Here is a 5639-nt window from a genome sequence, read left to right as displayed (position 1 = left end):
TTACAGACCTCGTTTCTGCAACTGATCATGTGGCTGTAACTGGTATTTAGAACTACCTTCTTCCACTATCCATTCCATATTCACTTTGCCCTCAGCAAGAACCTCTGCTGGTCGTGGTTGTTTCCCTGGTTGGGTGACCCAAACCTTCATTCCTGAAGAGTCTGGGTCATTAGTAGTCATGTCGGAATTGGATAGCTTTAGTTTTCCATTGACTTTAATCACTGGGCATGGTAGTACTAAGAGATGCCCTAAGGGATCTCCTGCATTCCAGACATTCTCTTCTTTACCTCCATTATGTAATATCAATCCTATTTCCTCTTGGTAATCAGGATCAATCACACCAACCAGTAGGGTAACTGCCTTCTTTGCCTGTTGATCCAGAGGTATAAGGAACCCAAAGTGGAAAGACATTCTTAGCTTCCAGTTCAATGGAATCAGTGATATGTCTCCAGTTGGGAGCATTCCTCCCTTTGGAACTAAGATTTCTAGACCTGCAGAGCATAAGGTGACAGGGACAGGAAGCAAAAATCTTGTGAGTGGGCGACTGAGGGTAATAGTGAGTGATGCCACTCTCATTTCCACTGCTTGATTCCTGGACATATGAATCCTGGCTATGGGAGAAACAGCATCATGTATTGGACCCTGGTTTAGAGCATATAGAGTCTCCTGGAGAACACTGCCCCAACCTGGCAAGGTACTGCCACCTAGCTGGTGCTTTAATTCTGTCTTTAGAAGGCCATTCCATCATTCTATCAAGTCAGCTGCTTCAGGATGATGGGGAACATGGTAAGACCAGTGAATTCCATGAGCATGGGCCCACTGCCACACTTCATGTGCTGTGAAGTGAGTCCCTTGGTCTGAGGCAATGCTATGTGGGATACCATGAGGGTGGATAAGGCATTCTGTTAAGTCCATAGATGGTAGTTTTGGCAGAAGCATTGCACGCAGGGAAGGCAAATCCATATCCAGAGTAAGTGTCTACTCCAGTAAGGACAAAACGCTGCCCTTTCCATGATGGAAATGTTACAGTGTAATCAACTTGCCACCAGGTTGCTGGCTGATCACCTCGAGGGATGGTGACATATCAAGGACTCATAGTTCATCTCTGCTGCTCGCAGATTGGGTACTCAGCAGTGGCTGTAGCCAAGTCAGCGTTGGTGAGTAGAAGTCCATGTTTCTGGGCCCAGGCAATAACCACCATCTCTGCCACCATGGCCACTTTGTTCATGAGCCTACTGAGCAAAGATGGGAGTAGCTGGGGAAAGAGGATGACTGGTTTCCACAGAACATGTCATCCTATCCACTTGATTGTTAAAATCATCCTCTGCTGAGGTCACCCTTTGGTAAGCATTCACATGAGATACAAATATCTTCACTTCTTTGGCCTATTCAGAGAGGTCTATTCACATACCTCTTCCCCATAAATCCTTGTCTCCAATTTTCCAATCATGTTCCTTCCAAGTCCCTGACCATCCAGCTAAACCATTGGCCACAGCCCATGAATCAGTATATAATCACATATCTGGCCATGTCTCCTTCCAAGCAAAGTGAACAACCAGGTGCACCACTCAAAGTTCTGCCCATTGAGAGGATTTCCCTTCACCACTGTCTTTCAGGGAGGTCCCAGAAAGGGGCTGTAATGCTGCCACTGTCCACTTTTGAGTAGTGCCTGCGTATCGCGCAGAACCATCTGTAAACCAGGCATGAGTTTTCTCTTCTTCAGTCAACTGATCATAAGGAACTCCCCATGAGGCCATAGGTGCAGACTGGGAGATGGAAGGTAATGTGACAGGAGTGGAGACCATGGACATTTGAGCCGCTTCCTCATGCAACTTACTTGTGCCTTCAGGTCCTTGATTCGGTCCGAACTTGTATATATCACTTCCATTTAATGATGCAACGCTGCTGTGCACATCCAACTTTATGACTCTGTGGGTCAGAAAACATCAACTTCATGATGGGCAGCTCAGGCCTTATGGTGACTTGGTGTCCCATGGTTAATCATTCAGTCTCAACTAAGGCCCAGTAATAAACTAAAAGTTGTTTCTCAAAAGGAGAGTAGTTATCTGCAGAGGATGGCAGAGTTTTTCTTCAAAATCCTAAGGGTCCACACTGTGATTCACCAATAGAGGCTTACCAAAATACTCCATTTAGCAGCTGTATCTGCCACCGATGCTTCATGCACCATTAGCTCAGCTGGATCATATGGCCCAAGTGGCAGAGCAGCTTGCACATCAGCCTGAACCTGTTGCAGAGCATTTTCTTGTGCTGGGCTCCACTTAAAACTAGAAGCTTTTTGAGTCACTTGATAAATAGACCAGAGAAGCACACTCAGATGAAGAATATGTTGCCTCCAAAATCCAAAGAGGCCCACTAGGCTTTGTGCCTCCTTTTTAGTTTTAGGAGCAGCCTGATGCAATAACTTATCCTTCACTTTAGAAGGAGTGTCTCAACATGCCGCAAACCACTGGACCCCTAGAAATTTTACTGAGGTGGAAGGTGCCTGAATTTTTGTGGGATTAATTTTCCACCCTCTAGCATGCAAATGTTTACAAATAAGTCCAGACTCATTGACACTTCTTCTTTACTAGGTTCAATCCGCATAATGTCATCAATGTAATGGACCAGAGTGACGTCTTGTGGAAGGGAAAGGTGATCAATGTTCCTATAGACTAAATTATGACATAGGGCTGGAGAGTTGATGTAGCCCTGAAGTAGGCAACTGAAGGTGTATTGCTGGTTTTGCCAGCTGAAGGCAAACTGCTTCTGGTGATCCTTTGAAACAGGCATGGAGAAAAAGGCATTAGCCAGATCAGTAGCTGCATACCAGGTGCTAGGAGATGTATTAATTTGCTCAAGCAATGAAACTACACCTGGAACAGCAGCTGCAATTGGAGTCATCACCTGATTAAGTTTTTGATAATCTACTGTCATTCTCCAAGATCCATCTGTTTTTTGCACAGGCCAAATAGGCGAGTTGAATGGGGATGTGGTGGGAATCACCACCCCTGCGTCCTTCAAGTCCTTGATGGTGGCAGTAATCTCTGCAATCCCTCCAGGAATATGGTATTGCTTTTGGTTTACTATTTTCCTAGGTAGAGGTAGTTCTAATGGCTTCCACTTGGCTTTTCCTACCATAATAGCCCTTACCCTATTTGTCAGGGATCCAATGTGGGGGTTTTGTCAGTTGCTGAGTATACCTATTCCAATTATGCATTCTGGAACTGGGGAGATCACTACAGGATGGGTTCGGGGACCCACTGGACCTACTGTGAGACAGACATGAGCCAAGACTCCATTAATAACCTGACCTCCATATGCCCCCACTCTGACTGGTGGGCCACAGTGATGGTTTGGGTCTCCTGAAATTAGTGTCAGTTCAGAGCCAGTATCTAGTAATCCCCCAAAAGTATGATTATTTCCTTTTCCCCAGTGAACAGTCATGCTCGTAAAAGGCTATAGGTCCCCTTGGGGAAGGCTGGGAGAAAGATTAACAGTAAAAATTTTTGGCATTGTATTGAGTCCTTCCTCATGGGGACCTGGCCTCCCCCTCATTCAAGAGGTTGTGGGTCTTTAAACTTGCTCAAATCTGGGAATTGATTGAGGGACCATGTCTATTCTGGCAATTTGAGTTAGAGTGCTGTTCACCTGACCTAGAGTTCATCTGTTTGTACAGATCAAGTAAATATTTAGTAGATTTCCTATCTATTTCACTCCTAGGGACACCATGACTAAGTAGCCAATGTCATAAGTCCATATGAGTCAGGCTATTCTGATTACTGCTTTGACTCTGCTGTCCATTACTGTAACCATTCCCACCTTGTCTTTGTTGATTGAGTGCAGCCAGTTTGTCTCTACTACCATGAGGTCCAATCAGCCCCATTGTAGTTAGATGTCTTAATTCAGTTAAAGCAATTCCCACTGCCAAATCTGACTTACATAAAATAGGAATTACAGCAGTCTTCAAGGATGCTGGAGCTCCCTTCACAAATTCATTCCTCACAGTTGTGGTAAAAGGTGTGTCCTCTGGGCACTCCATGTGTGGGTCTGTGGGTCTAACTTGATAAATCCACTCTAGCATGTCGATTTCCCTAAGCCTTTAGATACCTTCTTCTACAGTATCCCAAGGCAGGTCTGGTACTTCAACTTGATTTAGTGTAGGGCATCGCATAATCCATGCTTCAGGAAACCAACCAAATAAACTACTAGATCCTTTCCTAACTTCTCGATCTGAAACATTGAATGAAGAATCTGTGCTTAGTGGACCCATATCAATAAACTCAGACTGATCCATCTTTATGTCCTTGCACCATTAACCCACACCCTTAATAGCCATTCCCACACATATTCCCCAGGATTCTGTTTGTACATGTTAGAAAAGTCAAGCAGTTCTTTTGGAGTGTAGCATACCTCTTCCTGGGTCACACTTTGTACTTCACCTTTTGGGGCTCGCTGGGACTTAAGCCTAGTTATATGTCTAGAAGCTAGAATTGGTAGTGTGGAATTGTTTTGAGAACATTCAGCAAAGTCTTGTAAAGCATCTGCCTCAGACGATGCCCCAGGCAATGACTCAGGCAAGGGCTCTTTAGAGGCAGCTGGGCTAGGGCTAATCTCATTAGATGGGAGTGGAGGACTAATGTTTTTTTTCTGGGCAGGGAGGTTTAGCAGACAAACATGAAGTAATCTCTTCAGATGGCAGTAGTTCTGCTGGCAGGACTGATTCAATGGAATTTAGGGGCTCAGTGTCCCTAGCTTCCTGATTATCTGCCCATATGTCTCCATCCCAAGTTTCAGGATCCTATTTTTTCCCAATCAATGCCTTTACCTCTTGAGGTTGGCAATTGAGCTGACGTTGTAATTCTGCCACTCTTAGGATAAGACACTGAGTTTGGTTTTTGGCAATTTCGGCTCTGTTACTACAAGAAGTAAGGCCTTCTTTCAAAGCACAAGTGGAGTACTTGGGATAATTTATGTGGCACTTGAGTTTTGACTCTGAAGCCCTGCGCGCATCTCTTTCTTTCACCAGTTTGTCTAGCGAAAGTGGGACCAACCAACCAGCTTCCTTATACTTCTCATTCTGTCAAAAGATATCACATATATGTTCACCCCAAGCCTCGTCTTTCACCCATGCCTGACCTACTGGTGGTGATATTTTGCATATTTGTATCGCCACCTCATGCAATGGATTAGCAATGCCCTCTTTACTGCTGGAAACAGAGTCATCAACATCTTTAAGACTAACCAGACTTGAGAACCAATTTAGAAAACTCATCCTTACAATTTTGTTTCTCTGGAACCACTCTCAGTACCTTTGGCTGAATTTAGAGAAGCAAAACCAGTAAAGCATACAAATATATATATACAGAGAGACTTATATCAAAGAAACAGCTCATGTAATTGTAGAGGTTGGAACGTCTCAAGTCCATGGATCAGGATAGAGCCTTCTCCCAATTCATGTAGTCACAGGGGCTGGTGAACCCAAGATCAGCAGGTCAGAAAGCAAGGATCTTGCTCACAGGCTGTGAACATTGATGAATCTCAAGATTAACAGGCAAGACTGCAAGGCTTCTCCTGATTCAGGTAGCTGCAAGGGCTGGCTAACCCAAGATTGGCAGGTCAGAGATCAGGGCTCTGCTCAC

The 5639-nt window shown here is 44.6% G+C and overlaps 1 pseudogene; it reads right to left on the bottom strand.

The window, feature by feature from the left end:
* LOC111819324 (uncharacterized) lies at window positions 1-3542 on the bottom strand (annotated as a pseudogene).
* Between the last annotated feature and the right edge of the window lie 2097 nt (window positions 3543-5639).

Source organism: Trichechus manatus, unplaced genomic scaffold, assembly GCF_000243295.1.
Source record: "Trichechus manatus latirostris isolate Lorelei unplaced genomic scaffold, TriManLat1.0 scaffold00364, whole genome shotgun sequence".
NCBI lineage: Eukaryota > Metazoa > Chordata > Mammalia > Sirenia > Trichechidae > Trichechus > Trichechus manatus.
The sequence above is the reverse complement of the archived record's forward strand: the minus strand, read 5'-3'. Positions and strand labels throughout refer to the sequence as shown.